This window comes from Cebidichthys violaceus, unplaced genomic scaffold, assembly GCF_023349555.1.
Source record: "Cebidichthys violaceus isolate CVI_PGR_0920_01 unplaced genomic scaffold, fCebVio1.0.p SCAF_15, whole genome shotgun sequence".
NCBI classification, from domain to species: Eukaryota; Metazoa; Chordata; class Actinopteri; order Perciformes; family Stichaeidae; genus Cebidichthys; species Cebidichthys violaceus.
The window spans coordinates 9,877,527-9,902,482 of NW_027176318.1; the positions used below are offsets into that span (position 1 = coordinate 9,877,527).

Below are 24,956 nucleotides of genomic sequence, written 5' to 3' on the forward strand. Positions count from 1 at the left end.
GGGTACGGACAAATTGACAAATTGGTAATGGGAATGCAGACACATAGGCGTCCTCTGTAAAACATGGGGTAGCACTGAAAAAGTGCGTTTATTTTTCCTTTACTGTACACCTGCTCAGTGTGCACGCATGCGCATCCCCCCGCTCACAAACACAACAAATGATCACAGCCTGATCCTACACTTTTCCTCTATACCTCTAGCTCTACTCTAAGGGCAAACTAATTGGCCAGTAAAACCCAGCTGACAGCTTCTGGGCCGGTCGAGGCAAGCGGCGATAAACGACCTTTCCCTTACATGGTGACATGAAAACAATGGCATCCATCAGGGCCCTTAAACTGCCCTCCTTACCCATCTGGGGCTGGATTGCCGCTGAACCCGCACGGTTTCCAATGGACTGGAGGTGAAGCTAACGAGACAATAATAAGAGCCCACGCACCGCGGTGTAGCACTGTGACAGCAGTGTGGCTGAGTCTGCGCGGAGAATTCATTACTGCAATTTATAATACTCTACCAAAGGTCACTGTGGTAAATAAAAAAATAAATTAAAAAAAAGGAGGAGGAGGAAGGGGAAGCGGAAACAAAGGGAGGAAACGTAACAAGAGAAACGAAGGCAGAGCAGGGGAATAACATATGTCAGTTCTTTACATAACAAGAAGACACTGTGTAGGGCTCATGTAGGATGTATAATGACTACAGAGTGAGTCAGCTCTATTATTTTATTTTACGTGGCTATAAACTGGATGCTGGATTAATTGAAAAATTGGGGAAATTATTCATGCAATTCCCTTGTAAACCAGGGGATCAAATCACTCTCGGAGAGAATTAAGCCAATATATTACCGTTTTATTGTTAAGAGTGTAAATGAAACAAAATATATAGTAGTCAAAACCCACCTCTATCTGCAATATATTCACTTACTCACACATTGTGAACTCACACAAAGCACGCGCTACATACCACACAGACACGCACAGTGTCCGCTTCTTGCAGGGCACTTAAAAAGTGGGCTGTGTCCAACTAAAGGTATTCATTGCAGTTGACAGAGATCCCTTCTGTTGGCCGCTGAAGCACAGAATGTGACCTAAATAAAAGGCCCTCGCGGTGATCCACAGCAGCGTGTTTGTGGCACAGCTGTCTGCAGCACTGCACTAAAGCTGAAAAGCTGAAGTTGGGTCATGCTGGCTTTCTGCCTGCTAGCCACACATACATACACACACACACACACACACACACACACATACTTGTTTTCCCCCTTTGTAAGGCCCGAACTTTTTTCACCCAAATGTGGGGTCCACCCTTTCCAGTGGCCCTACACCACTGTAAAAAATCAGGCTAGATACAAAAAAAATCTATATAATTATCATCTATTCAATATAGCTAAATTCTAAACTTTTTTTCTCATGCTAGTTTTTTACCCACTTTGTGGGGCTCGGTTTCTAGCAGTCACAACTTGTGAGGTCTTTTTACACACACACACACACATTTCTAGTTTTTATATCTTAGCAAGCCACAGTATAACTATCTGATGGCAATAATGGTTTCCATGGTTTTTCCATGCCTACCGAAGACATTGTAGGACTAGATCTCATCGGGATCAAAGATCATCATTAGTTAGACGGGGCAGTAACATTGCATTCATATAATGACCTCCTGTTCAACACTTCACAGCCCTGGGAGACTTTTCCAAATCAATGAGCTCTTAAATCCTATTTGGGTCAACACTGTTTTTTCTAACCATCAGTAATATTTTACAAAAAACATAACATAACATAAACTCTTTAAAATATACTTAGTTTTCATTGAGCATGTATTTATTTATACATACATAGGTGCAGTTCCATATATAAAAACACAAAACAACATGCTCTAGGCAACTTGTCATGGCCTCATCACATCACAATTCAAATGCTTGTGCACATACATGTGGGTATCTAGATACAAAAACTTCAAATTTGTAGGCAAACAATTGCCCCAGAGAGTAAGTTATAATCACTTTATGATGCATTATAACAGTGATTAGAATGTATTATTAATAGATTATAATACATTATCAAAAGATTATTATGCATTATCAAAAGATTATAATGCATTACAACTATGGGCATTATAACAAACTATGAACCTTGTAAAAACATGTCAGTAAGTGACAAGCAATTATGAAGTCTCATGATGATTGAACCTGTAGTATAAATTGATTTATAATTAGATTTTTGTTATAAATCATGGAGTGCTCATAACAATTATACAGTGCTATAAGCAGATTTTAACGCATTATAAGTATGTGTATAAAGCATTATAGTGCCGCACATTCCTCTGGTGTCCAGCTTCTTTTGACAGCAGTTTGTGTACCTAAGTAGGCATAAAAAGAGCATGTTATAGGTTTAAGAATTTTACATCTTATTGGAGCTGTTTGTGACAACAGTGTGTACATTACTCCTTTACCTGGGCTACAGCTTCATCTCTGGTTGATGGGAAGTCAGATCTAAAGGGAACGTCTCTGTCTCTACGGCCACAGCAGGAGCCTGATAGTTTGTCACCTGGAATTCAGATTGAAAAAAGAATGAATTACTAATTTATAGAAATGATGTTCTGTATGTGGAGACACCCACAAGTTACAAAGGTTATTGCATGTGGAGGCCATTTCTGAAACAGCATATATCTTAAAGCTAAGTGCATGGCATGGTCTATGCTAGAGGTCTAACATGTTTCACAACAACATTTAAGGGGCTGCACTGGTTCACGTTCAAAATATCCTTTTTAAACATACAACAGTTTACAAAGTGTAAAATTACACCTGTAATAACTTGAATTTAGATCCTGAAATGTGTTGTTAAAATGATGTAAAGTCACTTATAGTTTGTATAAGGCGGGAGGGCCCCATGAAGGATAGACTAGAAACAAATGTGTGTGTGTGAGGTTAAATTCAAAATTAGTTAAAGTGAGATAAAAACAGGAGGGCCCCATGAAGAGTAGACTAGAAACAAACGTGTGTGTTTGATGTTAACTTTCTCTATGGCTGCAAGAATAGATATCTGTTTCAGATTAAGTCTGATCCCTGAATCTTAAGTCTATTACATAACCCACTGAGTGTTCCTGATGGAAAAGCTCTATCAGGGAAACAATTTTGACACCTTACTATCTTGATAATAGAACAACATATTGTACAGGTCAACAAAGATAGTTTGTGACAACAGTGTGTACAATAGTCCTTTACCTAAGCTACAGCTTCATCTCTGGTTGATTCCTCATGGTGAAGTCAGATCTAAAGGGAATGTCTCTGTCTCTACGGCCACAGCAGGAGCCTGATAGTTTGTCACCTGGAATTCAGATTGAAAAAAAAGCATTTAGAACTTATAGTAATGATGTTAGTGGAGATACTCACAGTAACACAAGTTGGCTTATATGAAAACAGTATCCAAAACGGCATACATCTTAAAGCTAAGTGCATGACATGGTCTATTCTAGAGGTCTAACATGTCTCACAACAACATTTAAGGGGCTGCACTGGTTCACGTTCAAAATACCCTTTTTAAACATACAACAGTTCACAAAGTGTAAAATTATACCTGTAATAACTTGAATTTAGATCCTGAAATGTGTTGTTAAAATGATGTAAAGTCACTTATAGTTTGTATAAGGCGGGAGGGCCCCATGAAGGATAGACTAGAAACAAATGTGTGTGTGTGAGGTTAAATTCAAAATCAGTTAAAGTGAGATAAAGACAGGAGGGCCCCATGACGAGTAGACTAGAAACAAATGTGTGTGTTTGATGTTAACTTTCTCTATGGCTGCAAGAATAGATATCTGTTTCAGATTAAGTCTGATCCCTGAATCTTAAGTCTATTACATAACCCACTGAGTGTTCCTGATGGAAAAGCTCTATCAGGGAAACAATTTTGACACCTTACTATCTTGATAATAGAACAACATATTGTACAGGTCAACAAAGATAGTTTGTGACAACAGTGTGTACATTACTCCTTTGCCTTATATAATGTATCTCTGGTGTCAGGGCTCCACTCTCATTAATCCAAGAATGCATGAATTACACAAATGAGCATGACAGCAGACTATCTCAGTGAGTAATTTATCCCTGGGATGGAAGAGACAGAGCCCACAGGTGGGTGGTGGGGGCATAGCTCAGTGAGAGCGTCAATGCAATCACAGATGAACAGGGAAATAGACTGTCCCATATACAGATTGGAGACATTTTAAGCTAATTTAGTTGCTTGCCTTAATTAGCTTAACTTTTCACTTAATTTTAGTTCGATAACTTTGGTTGGAGTAAAATATGTTTTAAAATGACATATATAAATTATCTTTGTCATCATGAATACACTCTCATCACTCCCTGAAAGCATAGTTATCTCAACAACTCTGATAACATAACTAGGAGCAATGGTTCCCATTCAAATAAATGTTTAAACTTCCAGCCTTAACTGAAGACCTGCATAAATAAACTATGTAAACAGCTTCCACAAAGTACTGAAACTGCATAGTGTATAGATTCTCTACAGTCAACATAAGTAGTAGTGACAATAGTGTGTACATTACTCCTTTACCTGTGTGCTGGCATCATCTCTGTTTGATTCCTCATGATCTAAAGGGAACGTCTTGGTCTCTACTGCCACAGCAGAAGCCTGATGGTTTGTTACCTGGAATTCAGATAAAAAGCAAAAGTTAATATAGATCAGCTAATATAGATCTGAGAGATCACACTGACTCCCATATACACACTAGCTGAATTAGTCAGCCAATTTTAATATACTCTAAATTCTCAAACAAATGCATCAGTATACTTATCTAACAGACACACCTTTTGACGCCAAGGCCATTTTGAACCATGTGCAAGTAATTCCCTTACTCTGAACCCCATCTTAAAATCCTGTGGGGTGTAAGCCTTGTTTTCCTATTTTTGGTACTACCATGCAAGTGCAACACACCAAAGATATCTTTTTGTTATCTGGTTATAACTAACCCTTACAACCGTGATCCCTCTAAACGGTCCTACAAAGCTGGTTATCAACTCGGTAAATCAACCCACGGTTTCTCAATCTGGTTATGAGATGTTCGCATAATGGGCCGGTGTTTGCAGCATCTGACCAATCATAAACATGGACACGTCTGCTGTCAGCAGAGTGGCGCATATATCAATTAAAGAGTAAACTATATTAGACAAATACGGAGAAGCTAAAAACATTGAGGCTGAAAGTAACGCAGTTTAAAACTGACAAATGAAGGAAGCTTGTTGCTAGTAATACATTTAACTTCTTAGTATTTGTGTAATATTAACCAACGGTCCACGTACCGAGCATTGATTGGTCAGTAGGAGGACCTTTCATACGACTTGATCCCTTATCTCTAACATCACCTGGTCCGGAGCAGATTAGGTGTTCAGCATAAGTAATCGTGGTGATTAACCAGGACAGAAGTGAACCTCCATCAAAGGACTGAAAACCCAGAGTCAAACCATGTTACCTGGCTAACCCCAAATCCTGCTCTGTAGTACAGGGCCCTGGTCTCCTTGTGTAATAATGCTTGTTATTGCAGAATCAAGTCAAGAAACTAAATGAAAGAGAATAACATTACTATCAAAATGCACAAAGGAGAACCTCCACATTTGCTATTACATTGTGGCCTCAATAATCACAGCAGAGTATCTAACAAGAGCAAATCATGACCAGCATCACCTCATGATGACCAACATCACTTCTGGCACCATGAAAACCCAAAATAAATGCACACCTGGCTGCTTATTGAGCCTTTCACCTAACACAAGGTTAGAACTAAATCCTCTAAATGAGAACGTTACAGAGGAACGTGACGGTCTGAAAGACTAAACTACGGATGAAATTAACGTGTTTACCGACCTCGTCACCGGCCCTTATAGCCAAACAACCAGCCCGACCCACCGGGAATATACCCGGTTTTACCGATTACCCACCTGGTTCTGATGGAGTCAATCCCATAGCTTTTCAACTCACAACAACTTTGAGATCAGACCCGCCCCACAGACCGGAAGACAGCCTCTGATTGACAGTCACGCAAGACTCCTTCCAGTTCAGAGTAACGGGATTACCCACGCATTTTACTATGCTTCACGAAAAACGGCTCATTGAAATCGGTTGATCCATAACCTTATATAATTACACTGCTTGTGTAACTATAGCACTAAAACCCTGACTATGGTGAATTATGTCCATCAGGTCAGCTAACATTGCATAGTCATAGACTGGCAAACTAGTTTGCCATGTGAAGGCATATAAATCAATAATAAATGTAAACATTATGCTTTTTAACATGAAAAAAAACAGTTCCCCTGATCTATGTCTTAAGTTAAACAGCTAGTGATCTGGAACCAACATTAGCAGCTAACACTCTAACACTAAAGCTAACGGCTAGCAGCTACTGATCTATAGCTAACATTAGAAGCTAGCAATCTGTAGCTAGCATGAGCGATCTAGATGCATTTCTAGATGCATTTATTTATTAATACATTTGCAAAAAACTCAGTACAGAGCAAGAAACACATCAAAGTCATATTAAATACAATAACCTACCTTATTACTCAAAGAGAAGTTCCTTGGTTGGGAGCAGACTGCAGACCGCATGGCTCTGGGTCAGTATACTGAGACAATGAGACTTCGCCTTAAATCTCGCGAGATTTCGCCTAAATCTCGCGAGATTTCTGAAATGTTACACACACTTCCGGAAGTGTGTGTGTGGGCTGCAGTACCACCTTTCTAACACTTGAGGCACTTGTGAGTAAAAATTCCACACACACATTACACACACATTTCCATACTTTGTGACTTTGTGGGACTTGTGCTAAAAAAGCAACAGGCATATCAGGGGAGGCTCCTGAGCCCATTTAAATGATAATCCTAGTGGGGCCCACCATTTTGGGCCCCACTAGGACGTTGGGCCCCATTAATGGGTGTTCTCCCTGTGAACGGGCCCAACAAAGTAACAAATGAGAGTGCACACACACACACACACACACACACACACACACACACACATGCTGACATACAAATACATGGTGTATCTGACAAGCTGCATTTTGATGTAGCTGCTAGTTTGTAAAGTGCAGGTTATCAACAAGAAGAAGAGGATCTGCTGGTTCTGCCGTGTCTGTCAGGTGTGGCCTTCAGTGACATGAGGAAAGCTCATGGACAGCTGTGGTTATGTATTATGCTCCATGTCCATCGTGGCTGACTGACCCAGTTGTGTCTCTACCTGTCTGGTCAAGTCAACCTCAATATAGCACACCAACCACTGCACAGGCTATATCAGAACTCTGAAATAGTAATACATATACAATAACACTTCTGTCAAGATACGGGTTGTAATTGGTCTTTCCATGCATGTTGCTAATTGGCTGTTTGCTAAGCCACACTCCTGTTAGTTAATGTTGTTCACAAAGCACATTTTCAATGATAACAATGGCAGCAGTCTTTAAAACAAAAGGTCCTTAACAATGGTTGCTGACAGATTTGATCAGTTGTAGTTAGTGAGCTAATTAAGCTAATTGTATCTGCATGAGTTGGTTGACAACACTGTCCTTGGCAGATTTTCTTGATGTTTCAGTTGACTCTTTTCAAAACAAGAGCCCTGCAAAAGGGGTCTTTAATATGCACTCAATGGCTGCATGATATAATGCCAAAAGACTGAAACTACATGTTCCAAGCAAAAAGTCAGCATCCTCACCAGTTGATGAGTCACAGATATCAATATAGTGACATCATTAAGCAAAAACTAACCAAAAGGGATTTTTTAAGATAACCTTTAACTCTGCAAACTAATGCGGTTTGTCCTTGGTCCTTGGCTTTGGTGATGCTTTAGGTTTTAAGCTAGTTAGCCGGACATGCTAACAAATGCAGCTTAGGTTAGAGCAAGGTTTAAAACAAGACACCACCGTCCAAACCCGACACATAAATTAAGAGAAATCCAAAACTTGATAAGCGTGCTATGACTAGTTCCGATTGCTCAGCTATGATTGGACAACCACCGTTTGTGGGATGGATTTAGTGAATGGTCAATTGTCACCAAGAGTATTTGTCTTGAACCACACCAACCAGCATTTCATGAACTACGGTGCTTAAAAATCCCTGTTTCCACAACAAAATACCAACACACAAACAAATAAAATACATCAAGGAGACCCAAACAACTTGCTCCTTTAATACTTTGTGTGAACAGGCTCCGAAAACTACAGAGACTTCATTACATTTAAAGTGATTGTGTGCTGAACAGTAAGGTGTGCAAACAAAGTGCAGGAGTAGATAAAACAAGTCAAGCTATGAATGTTAATGCCTATTAACACCTGCACTGCATCAGCTCAGCAGGCTGAATTCTATTTAGATGCCATGCTTCTTTGGGCTCAGATGAGATAAATGGAAAATAGATTTTTTCCTTCTCTATCATCTAACTCAGTAGCCAAATTTGAAAGCAGCCTCACAGTGGTCAAATATAGCCCGAGCTTTGAGACTTACCAAAGCAAATAAAAAAAGTTGGTAGGAATATGCAAAGTAACATTGACTTACTTACTGCACACCATCTTTGTAGGAAGGGGTGAAATCAATCTGCCTTAGTGTGAGAAGACTGCTGCAGCTTCTCTTTCTGGCAAAATAAAAGGCTGCTTGCCGTTCGTCTACATTTCTCGACCAACATCAAACGCTGGTTGCAAGATGGAAGACGGAGCTCATGGCTTACAGAGCTTCTTTGAGGCCTTCAGAGGCCACAAGGCCACAAAAAGTCTCTTCTTCCCGCTCAAAGAGAAGCAATGATTTCTTCAAAAAGGGTGAAAACACTACCAGTCTGCTCTCCATGGGGCATGCAATCACCTGAGTGGACGTGGCTCTTCTTATGTGTGTCTTTATGTTTGTATGGAAGGAGGAAAGAGTGCAGCACGTTATCTCCATTTTCTAGGTCAAGTGAAGTTTTGCCTTTGATCCTGCAGACGTTTGCGGTATATTTCCGAGTATACTGCAAAATGTTACTGCACAGACTGGATAACAGGGTGAAGATACACGCACAATGTTGATACATGTGAGACAGAAAAGGACGTCAGTAGACCTAAATACTTGTGATTGTTTACTGCATTACTGCAAATGTCCTGACGTGCACAGAGTGCTTCATTTCTTGCATACTTGATGTAGTCTGACATGTCAAACATGCTGGATGGAAGATGTTTTACTGTACACTGTGTTTTTCATCATATATTAGTTATGAGCAATCACAAATTGTTTTTAGGAAACTTTGTGCTTTTCCCCTCTTTCTGGGTCAATATTTGTGCAGAGGTGAATTGGAACGTCCATTCACTCCAGGTGGTATCTAGTTATGCAGATAGCTTTGGTTTAATTTTCTCAGGTTTTAAGCCTCTATGACTTCTGCTGCCACTATAGTACAGTAGCTGTGAGATGCTGTTTGTGGTGCTCAAAAAATCTAAAGATGACATTGATTCGGAATAGTCTACAGACCTTGCCGACTTGAGCTTTTAAAAAAGGAACGAATGATACAAAAATAGATTTCTTCTACGTCCACCATAATGGGGTCATGGCAGAGGTCTCAGTGATGGATATCTCAAAATGTTGTCAGATTAAAGACCAAAACTACCTGCATGTTCAGATGCCAACAACATGTTTATTATCTTTTGAATATAAAGAGTAAAAAAAAAAGATGATTACGCAGCATGTTCTAGAATAAACAAGATAATTAGCATTATGCTTTTCTGTCAATATAGCGGAAAAAATATAAATCTTCACTGTAAAATACCAAGTGACAGAAAGAAGCAGTAAATGCAGATATAAATACACATATTCAGTGTATTCAGTTATTTTGTGGAGGCACTTTAACAGACACTCTCAGAGCAAGTCCACATACAGGAGAGCTGCAGCTGGCAGAGGAGCAGTAACAGTGACAGAGAGGATGTACTCATTGTGAATGTGTGAACAGTGCCTTTAAAAAAAATCCCCAGGGAATGATGTCGTGGAACATTTTAAAGACAGCCGGGGGCCAAACAGCCATTGAGGGAACTGGTCATTTTTTTTGTGTTTCCGGATTAGAGAAGTGGCTTTTAGGGATGTCAGGAGAGGCTGAGAACCACCAACCTTAATGTCTTACTGTTAAATTGACTCCTAAATGATAGATGACTGTCTTCCTTGACTGTCCTGTCTGGCTGCAGCAAGGCAATATTTTAAAGAAAAACTGCAAATTGCTGCTTTTAGTTTATATGATGTGCTTCATAAAATATATGAATGTCTACAAAAGCAATAGAGCACATGATAAAAGTCCATAAAATTGAAAATTGATAGAAGTAAAATGCTTTCAGCATTCCATCTTATTTCACAGAGGGACATGTTCCCTCTCCACCACTGACAGGTCTACACAAAGGTGTTTCAAAATTGACACCAAGGAAGATAAGAAGCCAGGCTGTAAATCTTTACTGTATCAATACATGACAGCTTACACAACATGCTTCCTATGTAATATGCATCTTTTATCCAAGAATGAAAAGAACTTGCTTGCTATTTTATCAAAACACGTTAAATAACCTGGCATACAAATACACATTTACAGCGCATCTTGAAAGCCTTTATTTTCTAACCAAACAGATCATTGCATCGTTGTGGATGCAGTTTCACACAACGCCTAATAGGCATGTTTCTGCTCACTGTATCGGCTGCATTATGAAAACACATGCCTTCATGGATGGATTGATGTTCCCAGTTTCCACAAGACAGCTCCTTTGTCACAACCAAACTAATTAGGCTGACTGTCAGAGCTCTCTCTGACAAATGGAGTGACTGTGCGGAGTTATAGCTCAGTCCCCGCCAAACACATTCTGGAGACAAATTCCTCAAGTGATGAGGTCTATTTGATCAAGGTAAACAAATTAACAGAGGCATTAAGTCTAGAGAGAGACTGGTGTTGTTTGTCTGCAGGCAGAGCTGTCACTGACGCTCGGGAAACTTCGACAACACAGGAAACCGGATTGAAAATGCAGCAATGGAGGCAAACAATTGGAATGGAATTTGAAGGTAATTCTACAGTTATTTTAAGAGGTTTGACATTGCATTTCAGCGTACAGCTCAGTAAAAGCATATCAGATTGGTCATATCTGATATGCTTATTTTTATTTAGTTCGATTTTTATTTCCACAAAAGACTAAAAACATTTAATTCCCTGGAAATAACTCATTTAAGATGGATTCTTGCAGACACTGTGTGCAGGAATACATTAGTTGCAATAAAAGATTGCTGTGCTGAAAAGTGCAGAAAAGCCATCTTCCCTTTTCTCATAAAAAATGAATGTAGTCATTCATGAAGACTGAACGGAGTGGATCTAACACTTTGACTCATAACAAAAGGCCATGACTCCACTGAGATTGGTATTATATGGCTTAAGGTTGAATCCATCATGGGCAGACAGTGGGAGTCAAGGATAAAGAAGACAGCCCCTATTATTCACTGTAAAGGGTTTGATTTACAGAAAGATATTATAACATTCTTTATACAAGGCAGTCATGGAATATCTCAGAGGATATTTGCAATTCTAACAATACTTGTTTATTTCCCTAAACAGCACTATGCGACTGTGTATTAGGGTCATTGTAGGCAGAAATAATATTCTGAGACAAAAAATTCTGACATCATGGTGAATTTATGAGAAAAACACAAACTCAAACCAGAGTCTTGTTTTCCTGTAAATAGGCCAAATTCACAGCAATGTCTCTTCAACGTCCGAATGCTTATGATAACATGGTGATTCTAGGCTAAAATCACAATTATTAACTATTCTTTATAACCTAATCCAACGTGGTTCCTTGACAAAAAGACGAGAGATGCACCAACATCGATACCGATATCGGTCTGATACGGACTCAAACAGCTGGATCAGTTACAATGGGCAGATCTGGTACTGTATACCATTATTTCAACAAACAATTCATTCAATTTATATCTAAGTATTTGTTTGTTCCGTTTTGTTTTAGAAAGTTTAGAAAGCAAGTTAAGCCTGATGTTGTCTTACACAAAAAAGAAGAATTAATCAAACATTGGTATCAGATCCACTCGGTACTGGCCCGTACCCAAAGTTCAGGTATCGCATTTGGGACTGCAAAAAATAAATAGGTGCCTTCCTAAAAAGGAGCCTTTTTCTCGTAAATGTCTCAGCATATTACCCCCTGCCTTATGCTAATGTTAGCTTAAAAGAAGTATTCCTTGTGGCAAATTACAACATTATTATTATTATTATGGATTTACTTTTTCTGAGTCTAAGGCTATATTTTTTCACAAAGTAAATGTTCCTGTTTTCAATTATAGATAAAACAAACTGGATGAAAAGCAACAATAGATACTGAATATGGATGTTAGTTTATTGCCCAGGAGCAAAGTGTTTTAGCGGGTAATGCTACTATGAGTTCACTTTGAGCCCTCCCAAATGATCTACCTCCACAAGCCGTCATATTAAACTTGATTAAAACTTAATTTAAAATTGTCGTACACACACACACACACACACACACACACACACACAATTTAACCCATCGATAGGCATGTGAGGAAGTCGTTCTCTCTCCTCTTTTCTAGAGTTTAATACAAGGGTTAAAGAAATGAGGTAAAGCTGATTTTTATGAGACGTGGACACCTTTCCAACATGCATTTTATTTGTCTTATGTTCATATCTAAAATGAACTAAAAAGCCAATAAACATTTTGTAAAAAAAATAAAAATAAAAGATAAAGTTCAATAAAGCTATCCATAAAACGCAGGCAAGGAAACTGGACTAGGGAGGACACAGCATCACCATGGAAACAAATGGATTTTCTGGTGGAAAACAATGTGTTTTCACCCCAGCTAATGAGAACTCATATGTACCAGCCTCTGGGATCACATGTGTGGACAGCAACCAAAGTCGCCATCTCTTATGCTTTATATCTTCATGTATCCTGCAAGGCAAGCAAGGAAATACTAAAAAATGATTTTTAGAGGATAGATTTGATTGGGAACGCTAAAAAAGAAAGATATTAAAATATAGTAATGGACTTATTATCTCTGATAAATGTAATGTAAAAATGTTAACGCATTTAGAGGAGTACTATAGAATTTGTGAAGTTCTCTATATGTCATACCGACTGCTCACGTACAGTAGACATGCAGGCTATGACATTCACAGACCACAAGATCTAAACCCAAATAAGCACCTGTTACAGCAGGCTCACCCTACCTTAGGGATTGGCAATTCAGAACAGCTACAAAACATGTTTGCTGTCCGACGGCACGTCAACAAAATAGTTCTTTTGGAAGTATACCTCGGCTTGTGTTAACACGACAATCATCAAAACAAGAAATAGGAAATGTCTCTTGGGAGAATGCTGTTCATACCTTCAGTGAAGTTCCAGAGAATCTATGCCAAGGAAAACTGAAGCTACTTGTGTCCCATTGCCTTATTAACACACTTGTCAACCATCTGTATACGAGTATTGAGTATATAAATGGAATAGACTTCAACAATTTAAAATTATTCTATAATTTTGCACAACAATGACAACCGTTATATTCAAAACATGAGTTTATATGGTAAGAAAATGAAGTGCATCAATTATTTTCTTTTATATGCATTTCATCACAATTCCACTAAAAGTGGGACAGCTTAACAAAAGCTATTCTGAGCCTGTCAACACGCAAACAAACAAAAATATCAGGTAAAACTCCTCTCCATTTGTTTGGATATGCATATTTCCATCTGTGCACACACAAAATAATAACTTCCATGTTTATATTCTCTCTTAAGAGCTGTGAAATCTGGGGCGTCTAATCCTGGACTGTGTGGAAGCGGCATAGTGCTGTGACGGCGATAAGTAAATTGAACCCTGTAGAGTCAGGGAGTACGTGTGCGTGCATCTCTGTGCATGTGATGCACAACACACTGCAGCCTCAACCATCCACCGTGGCCATGATACACATGTGAAAAAATGCTGCTAAAGTCAGCGCAAGGCTTGCAACTGTTTCCTCCTCGTGGCACTTCTCCTGTGTTCGCACACTTGTAGCTGATAATACGACTGCTGCTGCATCTTCATTACAGCTGCTATTTCCACTCAAGCAGTTGCTTGTGAGCAGCCCAAACTGAACATGGACAATTAAACCTTACAAAACAAACCGTTTTGTATAGTCAGCTGCCTGCTCACTAAAAATGCGATGCATCATTGCACGCGATTTGCAAAGCATTCATGTTGTTTTATTAAAAAAACATAACATTCCCTGCTGGAACAAGCAAGCGTGGCTGTGCGCATGCAGCTTTGTACAGTATGCACAGTACAGTCACTTGCCACTGCCAGGCAGCATTGGCATCAAACTGCTGCCAGAGGCGTCCAGAGTGTCAGGTGATTTCAAGCAACTGACTCTACAGTTAATTACATGTCAGGAAACAGAGCTGACCTCAAGTGCACACAGTCAATGTGCTCATATTCTTTTAGCTGATGTAGTCTAAAAACCTACGACTGTCCGTTGCCAAACTATTTATTCTACGTTTATTATTAGACAATATGTGCTCAGTAAAGATTAAATATTGTATTAAGTGCCAGTGAAGCCTAATACCAATTTGCATATAATTGTGATAGGAAATAACTCCCCTGAGCTCAGCAAATAATTAAGCTCGTCAACAAAACTGCAAAAAAAAAAAAAATGAGAATTACCACCGCCTATACCTCCATTAATTCCGTCCAGGCGGTCATGAGATATAGCGTTCACGAGAATTGGACCGACAAACGGACGGACAACCAGAAAACATTGTGCCTCCAGCAACGGCTAGCGCAGAGGCATAAAAAGCAGATTTAGCTGTCCGTTTGTTTTGGGGAAACACATTACATAATGGGCTGACGACCAACTGAAGCCTTTTGATGAGATTACCTCGACCACATCTCTGAGACCAATGCAAGGCTATCTGCTTAACTTCTGAGGGCAGAGGTCACAGACTGGTTATGGGAGGTGCTCGGGTAAACCAATGAGAAAAAAGCTGGATGAATTGTGCCTCTCCTTCACTGTGGGTGACATGTCACATCGAGGACACGTCAACAGACGCCTGACAGATCTGGGAGTGAGATCCAACTGAGCAAGAGGGTTAGGGGGAGGGAGTCAAACCCGCTGTCTTCTCGCATGAGTGCTGGTGGACGCATATCCAATGCGACACACAAATACACAAGGAACGCAATCACAAATACAGATATAACGCACACATACACACACACACACTGCAAACGCACACAGTCACACAGAGGCTAGGAGGCAGACTTCCAGCTCTCCACTGTGGAGATTTGAGCCTGAACCGAACACGCTGCCTGCACAGAGAGCAGGTGTCAAACCAGGTAAGCGCTGCGCTCTGACGGCTAGCAGCAGCTAGCTCCCGGCTGACCTCGCGTCACGACTTGGCGACGCGGATAGAGGGCATGAAAATTCCCAACGTAATGGAATCAGCAAGGCTAATGCCATAAAAATGGGCTCAATTATGTCTCCTGTCGCCTCAGGTTTAGCCGACTTCTATCAAAGACTCAAGACAGGGGGCCTTGTTTCTAAACTCAAGATTACTGAGACCGTTTCCCTTCAGCAGACATTCAGTGGCTACTTCCTGTTCCCATAGATGGCAACTGTGGTCAACATGTCATTCAGAGCAGAACATCTATAGTACATAACATTGCATTAAAATGAAAAAGGAGAGTGAAAAGAGGAAGGCATCAAGAAAGAGAGAGACGAGAGATGAGAAATGGAGTAATGAACCACATGCTAGTGCAGCAGAGTTGCTTTTTCAGATGCACGCTCATGTCTGCCCTTTAATAAACTCTGTGCATGGTCTCAGCTGACCAGAGTTGTACGACTCTCAGTTTAAGATTTTACATGTTATGTAAATCATCCAAGGTTGATTAAAACAATATTTCTAAAAGCTATTTAAAAACCTCAAGCTGGAAACAACGCGTTCACAAATCTGCAATGTTTTCAGGACAATTCCACTATTTGTTCAATATTCATTCAACAATGTTCAGAATGTTAGGTTCTTTCCTTTTCGGGTCAAAAGCTGAGTGTGCGTGGGGACAGACAATTAAAAGCAACACTTATTATGGATATTATGGTTTTCCATGGAGACTGAAGCAAATACGGGTCAAGTAAAAGTAAATGTTAGTCATATTTATCGAAACTAAATGGGTTCATCTCAAGTGCAAGATCAAGTATTATGCATTTTCAAGGATACTTAAAGTTACGATAGTATATTCAAGTTAATATTACCACTGAGTTGCAGTGTTTTACAGTGTTGTAAAGAGAACATTATATGTCTGTCCTTAGCCGGCCAAGTACTGTGAAGTGTTGGAATTAGAAACAAAGCACTGAGGATGTAAAAGTGATTTGCTGTTGAGTGTTTCATGAACGACCAAATTAACTGTGAAATGTAAATTAGCTTTCATTTCATAATTTGCTCAGGTACACACAGATAACAGCCTCCGACTTCCCGGTGTACTGAGGTGACAACATGTCACATGAAATAACATTAACTTTTTGAATATTGGATGTTATCATGGGCAACTCTCAGGATGTGAACCACGGTAAAGGAGTCTCATTTCTGCAACAAAGAGATATGATCTTAAATTAGTCTTTGAAAGGTAGGGAAAAAAAATCATTTAAATTTAGTTTATGATGAATTAATGAAGTGGGGAGGCTGAAAGATAAGGAGGTTTTAGCTGAGAGTTCCTTTGTGCTCTATATTAAAATATATTAAAGCCTCATTAATAACTTACTCATAAAAAAAAAACATTTTGAAAGACTGAACCACTTATAGAGTTGCTGAAAGCTTGGATGGATTAATAAATGTTTGCGATTACTTTTAGAATACTATCCCTGAAATTGTGAATGAAGCTGTTGTTGTGCATGCTCTGTGCTTTACGATCACGCCGACCTGTTACACAACACTGTTTGTCTCAGTTCTGGCGTCATCTACTGCAACCTATTTATGCCAACGATGAACCTCGTCTTTGGTAGCCTGCAGTGTGGAAGAAATGAATCACAACACCTTGCGTTGAAGCTCCCTAGCTGAACAAATGTGTTTCTTGCACCATGACTACAACAGATGAGCTCAGTCTGGACAGTTTATTGTTAATCTTTGACTATCAAGAGCGTAGTATGAGGAGAAGCTTTCACACGTTTCCACACTGTCAGTAGTATATGTCCAGCTTAATGTCCAGCCCAGTTGTGGGTCACCTTCCCTTGTTCTGCACTATGCTACATCCCAAAACACTCTCCTCTCTTCCCTCTCTACCTTACTTACCTCCCTTCTCCGTTATTTGATCATTCCTCCTCCATCGTTTCCCTAACCCGACCGCGGGTGTCCGTTCTGTTCTGCTGTGATTGCCAGTATCAGTGCCATGGCTTTCTTCCCACTGGCCAAGATTTACCTCATTGGATCGTCCCTAATTACACACTCATTCGCTGCCTAATCTCCATAAACACACTCCACGGAAAACCGCTTGATATTGGAATCCAAAAATGTTGTTTGCGCAGGATAACATCAAGATTTCAGTATTTGAAAATGATGTTAAATTGAAGAGTGTGACTGCACAGCGGGAGTTCTGTGATACGGTGTCAGTTATCAACCCGTTTATCCCAGCGCCTGCCGAACACTTCCCTCCCTCTTGTCACTCCTCTGGTATACAGTACACATTGGCCTTGAGTGCGTTTGTAGTCCACATTACTTCTTTTCAAATAGCCTTCAATGAGGACCCGAGCCAGCGCAATGATACGTTTTCAAATGGTAAGCTGTGCTCGCTGTAAATCCAGCTTTTTGGCAGTTGCTCCAGGCCTCAGGGTTCAGGGTTGGCTCGTCTACAAGAGCTGAGAGAGAGATGGGATCCCAATGCGTGGTTATATATTAACCACTCACGGTAATGACGATGCACTGTCTTCTTTCTAATTAAGCTGCAGCTGATGTGATTCTTATGTACGCATCGTTTTATTCTGGACAATATTGAATTCTGAAAAAATGTATTCTGATGTATAACAACTCTACATTGCATTATAGCTCATTATAAGTCAATGCACTAATCAGCCCATTGTCAAGCAAACTGGCTTTTTGAGATGTCTGACAAAAACAGAATGTTTCAATCAAAAATGTTGATCAGATCATATATAATTCAGTTTGAAAAGTTATTAATAAAACGGTTACATTTGTTGAGAAGCGCCTGTTGTATCTATGAGATGTGTAAGAGATCCCAATCACAAAGCAAGTGCTCTGCTGAATGTTAGATTGTCGTGTGACGTCTCAAAGATAATTTCAGTGCCCTGATTGCGGAGAAAACCTGGCAAACAGCGCGGTCAGCCCTCAGCCCCAGTCTGTGCTTCTTATGTGTTACCATTACATGTGAGACACAGAGCAGATTTTCCAAAAAATGAAATATCCAGCAATCTTTGAAAAGCCCCGAAATGCTGCCGAAGAGCTGTTAATGAAGATATTCCCAGAATCCTTAACGACTCTTACGGATGAAAAAAGAAAAATTCATCAACAGGATGGATCCTTAGTGTATTACACAGCATCCATCCACAAGTGAAAGTCGTAAAACGATGATCCTAATATCAGATTATAATGTTCGTAATAATGTTTTTATTTGTGTATGACAAAAATAGCTCTAAATCCTTTGCCTTCGCTCCCGTTTGCCCTCCCTTACTTTTTTGCACCACATTGCTAGAGTGCTTTGACTTATGCCTGGCACAGTCAACATGTTCAGCACTTTTATTTGCTATTTGGCACTTTTTGCACACTTTTTAAACTGTTTATCTCACCACAACCATCTGCTATGTCACCAGTTGTTATTATACAAACAGCAAAAAGCATTTAATCCAAACGGCCTCTGTGAAACCTCCTTTTCATTTTGTCTGTTCGTCTCATCTTTCCATCATCCCCCCTTTTTTTCCTGCCATTCGCCCCACTGTCGCTGTGCGCTCAGCGTTTGTGTCTCTTTCGGTCTCGTTTTTGCTGCCATCGATGGTAAGCTGTCAACCTTGACGGATGCGTTTCCACTAATGGTGCACTGAAAGGTTATAGCTTTTAGAGCACCAGGCTGCATTCAAATGAAGGCTGCATTCGAGAGGCCAAAGGTGAACTGTGAGTATGCAGGTGTGAACATTGACAGCACCCAGAATTAATATTATACACAGAACATCAAAATGTTTCTTTATGTACTGCTCACCTCAGTGAAACCCACATTATAGGCATCAATTCAAGATGCATACATGCACACATATAGGAGCAATGTCGGCAATAATGATCCAGTGGAGGAAAAGCACGCAGAGGAGTCTAACTCACCTTCTTTATTGTCTCATCTTCGGCATCTTTTCTCTCCTGCGCTTAATTCCAGGCTCCTCGTCCTCCGTGCGAGCACATTTCTCCACCTTGAAGTGAAAAAAAAAAAGACAGAGTCCACGGTTGAGAATTCATCACAACATAGAAAAACACTCCTGTGGCGCTCTGGTGGCTAATGTGCTGGTCCATGTGCCATGTGCTCATGCTGTGATGTCACTCCCTGCGCTTTCTCCAGACTCACTTCAGTGTTGCAATTACTGGTGAAATGTTTGGGGATGGTAGACAGCACAAATCAAAAAAAAAGGAAGAAAAACCTTCCTGCTTCCAAGTTGACCCCAGAAAAACATTTAAAACTTTGATCTTCATCGACCCGAGAGGATGGCTTAAAAGACATTCACATTTCTGTGTGTATAATCAGCTAAGCCAAGTTTTCTTTGGCTGTAAAATCATGTAAAAACATGTTGTTGTTTTTATCCTAAACCTGTCTTTTGGGAAGCAACATCTCAGGGATAAGGCACAAAAGGAGGGAGGGAACATGAAGTAGAACTCATTGAGGCAAGAAAAGAAAAAAAAGATAAGGGGAGGAAAATCATTTTAAGCCTATTTGAGCGTCTTTAAATTTAGCTTGTTAAGTCCTTGAGGTGTTTTGAGGGAGGGTGATTGTCTCAGGGCAATGACTCACTCTACTTAACAATAACGCAGATCACCAACACTCACTCCCATTTCTTAAAGCACAAGGCAGTGTGGCCTGTCATGTAGGAAAACATCCTGTTCTCAGACATCTTATATAATTATCCTTTGTAATAACCTATCAACCAGATTCATAATTGTTGCTTTAGAGAATTGACTAACAATTTTGGAAATCAGTTCACTGGAAAGAATCCATTTCATGATATCCCATTATGGTGATGAAGAGGAGGTGGCAGGTAGTTCATTGAGGGGGCACTAAACAGATGGTGGTCTGTCCGACACTCGCCAGGTGGGACTTGGTTTGGACAGGTTGCGCACACGCGCACACACACACACACACACACACACACACACACACACACACACACACACACACACACACAGGTCAGAGGGGGGGCAATGCTCCAGGGGGGCTTCAGGTCCTTTACACATTACAAGGATGCAGCGATACCAACAAAAACAAACTCTGACAAAGTTTATGCAAAGTTAGTTTTGTAAAATGTATGAACTATCTACTTCAACTAAGAGTCATTATCTTCTTGGAACTTATTTTTACTATTAACTATTATGCTAGACATCTAGCTTGCTAATAGCAAGTACACCACTCCTGCTGTTTGTTAGAAATAAGTAATGTTGTTATTAATAACTCAAAGTTAATGTGACGTTGCAGAGAGGACGGATAAGGCTGTTATTATTCAGTTATAAATAAATTCAGTTTTATAGTTGTTGAATTATTGAACATTTTAGTGATCTCAGGCTTAACTCTGAGATCTGGTGCTAAATGAGTTCTCAGTAGGTTTCTGTCTGCAACTCACCTGACCTAGAAAACCCAATTTCAAAATGTGTGAGGATTTTAATATTTAGAGTATCTCTAAGGTGCCTGTTATTTTTTTAAATAAAAGGCTACTTCAATGCATACATAATGTTGTATTATGTAGGATGTGAACATGTTGAAGCTCAATATCTTCAAACCAATCAGATTACAGGTCAAACTTTATAATCCGGATACACTCACAGACGAAGGAACATTTAAACAGCAGCCTTTATGAGATTATAGTATTATAAACATGTGATAATATGGCAATATAAGTATTATCAAGAGTGATAACAACTCTTTAAATGAACCCCTTTGTAGTTTTAAAGTGATAAATCTCAACAACTTCGGTAAAAGATGGGATTTCACATCTCATGTGTCCTCTGTATTCTGTCAATCATGTCACCTCTGCAGGGGAAAATTTCAATTTCACACTCTGCTGGGGCGCATAACGCGCACATCACTTAAACACAGGTACAGAAACAGAGGGTGGGTGGGGAGGGCTGGTCTGTTAAAAAAAAATAGATCAACACAAGTTTTCATGAATAAGTAAACAACCAAGGGATGAACATAAATGAATATTTGAGACGCGCCGTTGGCATACTAATAAAGCTCTCAGTACAAGTAAGCAGAATAGGCGAAGCAGACCCACTGGCCCTTCCCCAGCTGTGTCTACTTTCAAATCAACAACAGGCACATGCACACAAAAATCAAGAATGAGATTAAACCTGTATTATGATTTGAGTCAGTGATTAGGAAGGGTTTTCATCACGGTCTAGGGTCTTTATCATGGTGTAACAACGGGTGTGTCCAGATTTGACTTGAAGAAGTTGTTCCAAGTATCCATCTCCAGTAAGCTTCCTGTAAGTCAACTGTAGCTCTCAAATTCACTGTATTCACTATCTGCAATCTGAATAATTCATGAGTGAACAATAAATACCAAAAGAAAAAGAAAAAAGGTCTGTCAAAAGGAGGAATGACTGTGACCTTCTCGACGCAAAATAAGTGAAAGTCAAGAGAGCGATATGCACACACACACACACACACACACACACACACACACACACACACACACACACACACACACACACACACACACACACACACACACACACACACACACACACACACACACAGAGACAGACAGACAGACAGACAGACAGACAGACAGAGAGAGAGAGAGAGAGAGAGAGAGAGAATGACAAAGGAACAGAAACAGTGAAAGGAATGAGAGGGAAATAAAACGAGAGCTTTATAAACGAGAGAAATATTTCCACTGTTGTTTAAAAAAAACTCCATATGCTGGAGTGTGATACGGAAATAGGGCCTTCTGTATTCATGAATCTCTCAGAGCGCAATCAATGGGGTAAGCGATACATAAAAGATGAGGCCAAGTTTGACCTGTGCACTGAGGGGGAGGGGAAGTGTTCTGCAGAGCCTTGACTGGAGGAGATGGCGATTTAGACTCTGTCAGGGCATCCTTTGAAGTTTTGGCAGATGAGGATGGGCTGTGGATCAGCCTGTGGCCCGGCTGCATTAACCCCCCAAGCCCCAGCTATGCTTGCACTGAGTCAGCAGCAGCAGCAGCAGCAGCAGCACCAGCACCAGCGGGCTGACTGCCAACCCAGCATGATGCATAATCTCTACGCCGGTGTAGCAACGGATCCATTATACAGAAGCATTATTCAAACGTAAGCAGTGATTATCTCTATGCTCTATTACGTTTCCACAGCAGCATGACTTTACAACAGTCAGCTGCGGACCTGATGCTTATTTTGGACAAAAGATGGAATTTGTGGAGCAGGAGCTCATAACATCAACTCAGGCGTCATGCGATTCCTTAACTGCCAGCAGACAGCAAAAGAAATACACAAACAGGCAAGGACATAAAGCTAGAAGATCAAGATCAACGCAGATTGAAAATCACACTCACACACACACACACACGTACAAACACTAACGGACTGTTTGCACGATTGTTTGAGGCATGCGGGCACTCTGGTGATAAATAGAGGTGAGTCACGTAAGGAAGAGGATTAGAGGGGCTGTGAAAAAGCAGAGAATTATTGATGGAAAAAAGGAGGATTTAGATTTAGCACTGCCAGTCAACAAGAGCCTCTAACCCCTCCCCTCTGCATACACACACTTACACATAAACTAGTGATGATTCAGTAAGACCGTCTCAGGTCACTTTGGACTGACATTGCTCAGGCAACCATAAATCCAAGCAGTGGCCCGGTCCAACCTGACTTCTTCTATTAGGCCTTATCCCTTAACTGCAAACACAGGCAGCTATAAACATACAGTAGCATCCTTCAAAAAGCTGACCAGAGCCAGACCAGCGTACATATATAATGAATGAACGAATGAATGCACGGACACAGATCAGTAAACTTTTAGAATCTCATCTTTCTGCAGAAAAACACACACTAATCCGATTCAAAATACACCCAAATCTCTTTGTGAGTCAAATAATTCCAGATTTTAAATAAACCATGGCCGATTAATCTAACTAGAAGGAAAAAAAACAACTTCCCCACTAACATCTGGCTTTTGTGTACAGTGGGAAAGGTTAGCATCGAAATTCATGTAGCTACAGGTATTTATCAGCTCCAGCTCCAATTGGCAGTGATAGAAACATGACACCCGGATGAACATCCGAATATTCCTTTTCTGATGCGATGCTATGCGATGGACTGCCCATTGTTCTAATGGCCCGTTATTCCAAAACCCCAATAGTCTGCAAAATGTTCTATTGGGGTGTTGACGGCACCCTACCTGGCTGGTAAGACTTCTAAAGGGCACACTTAATGAATTCACAGTGCTGTAAAGTGAGAACCACACACTGATGACAGGTAGTCATTTTATTAAGAAGCAGGTGTTTGTGTATATATGCGTGTGTATGTGTACAGAATCGCTTCAAGAAGGAGATTTGACTGTAGTTTTTTGTTATATGTGACATGTCAGGTCAGTTATTTTCCAGTAAATGTGCACAAAATTCTGATCTGAAACATGCTGATATGTTTATGTAAACAAAAAAAAAGGTCTTACATAAAATGCTGTTCTTTTTTTATTGGTCAAGGTTTTTTTGTCAGCGGCATTCCTTATCTGACTCAAGGGTCTAAGGATAAGTATGTAACCTTGCAGAGAGGAGGAGCAGCATTCTGAATGTACAAAACCAGATGTGATACCTTCTGTCATTGTCTTTCTATGCACATTTGTCTTTTTGTCATCATTGTCAGTTTGTATTAGGAACTGGGTTATATTCTAGAATACATATGAACAGCAGCCAAAACAATCAAATATGAGCAGCAAATTTGGCACTGAGCATAAAGGCCTGTGGTGTGAATGTAGTGGAAGAGTAAAGGAGACATATGGCGCATTTTGTCCGACTGTGTGAATGTTATGAAAGTGAAATAGATACCAATGTAATATCTATAGAATCATAGATATCAGAAGAATCACTCGGTTTCTTATCTTACAGTCTGACTCAATAGATGTTGACTGCTCAGATAAGTCCTGATGATACCGGCTGACTCTTGCTTTCTGCTTCCTTTCACTTCAGGGTATCGGTTTACGTTTTCAGTGTTAACTAAGGAATACTCTTCACCTTGCTAACAAGCTATATATATTAATCATGGAAAACTTGATGTTGGACTGAAATTTGAATTCTCCACAATTTTTGTGCAAAGCTACTAAAACAATTGCACAAACTCTGACCCTTTCTATTCAAATGAGCCTTTTCAGAAACGTCTGGTGTTGTTTGGTCAGTTTGGCATGTGCAAATATGGATTAACCTGCAAAAACAAAGAAAAGACTTTGGAGCTACAACAAACAATGCAAAGCCAAAAAAAGCGGTGATCCAACAAAAGCCTTATGTGCTTTATGCTGTCAGGAACTCTCAGTGGCCATGGAGATGAGAATGACCTGACTCAGCATGCTTTCACAGAAATGTAGAAGCGGGCCACACTAACTTAAGGTGCAGGTAGCGTTGAGTGCATTCTTGGCGATATCTCCTGCGGAAAATGACAAAATTGTGGCACGTTAAGCCTTGTATGTGTACCCTACGGTTACAAACAGACTCAGCTTCAACAGCACTGACTGTCTTGTT

General features: G+C 40.1%; 1 protein-coding gene across 6 annotated transcripts in view; it reads right to left on the bottom strand.

Annotated features, from left to right (window-relative positions):
* dlgap1b (discs, large (Drosophila) homolog-associated protein 1b) overlaps positions 1–24,956 on the bottom strand; it is an 81,111-nt gene that overhangs the window by 39,975 nt on the left and 16,180 nt on the right. For 4 of the 6 annotated variants that reach the window (XM_068709911.1, XM_068709912.1, XM_068709908.1 and 1 more), the window contains exon 2: positions 19,345–19,430. The gene's annotated coding sequence lies outside the window, so the exon portion shown is untranslated. Of the gene's footprint in view, positions 1–2,307; positions 2,350–2,442; positions 2,538–3,214; positions 3,318–4,562; positions 4,814–6,560; positions 6,614–19,344; positions 19,431–24,956 lie in introns of those variants that run through there. The other 2 variants (XM_068709910.1, XM_068709909.1) reach the window with 2 other exon arrangements.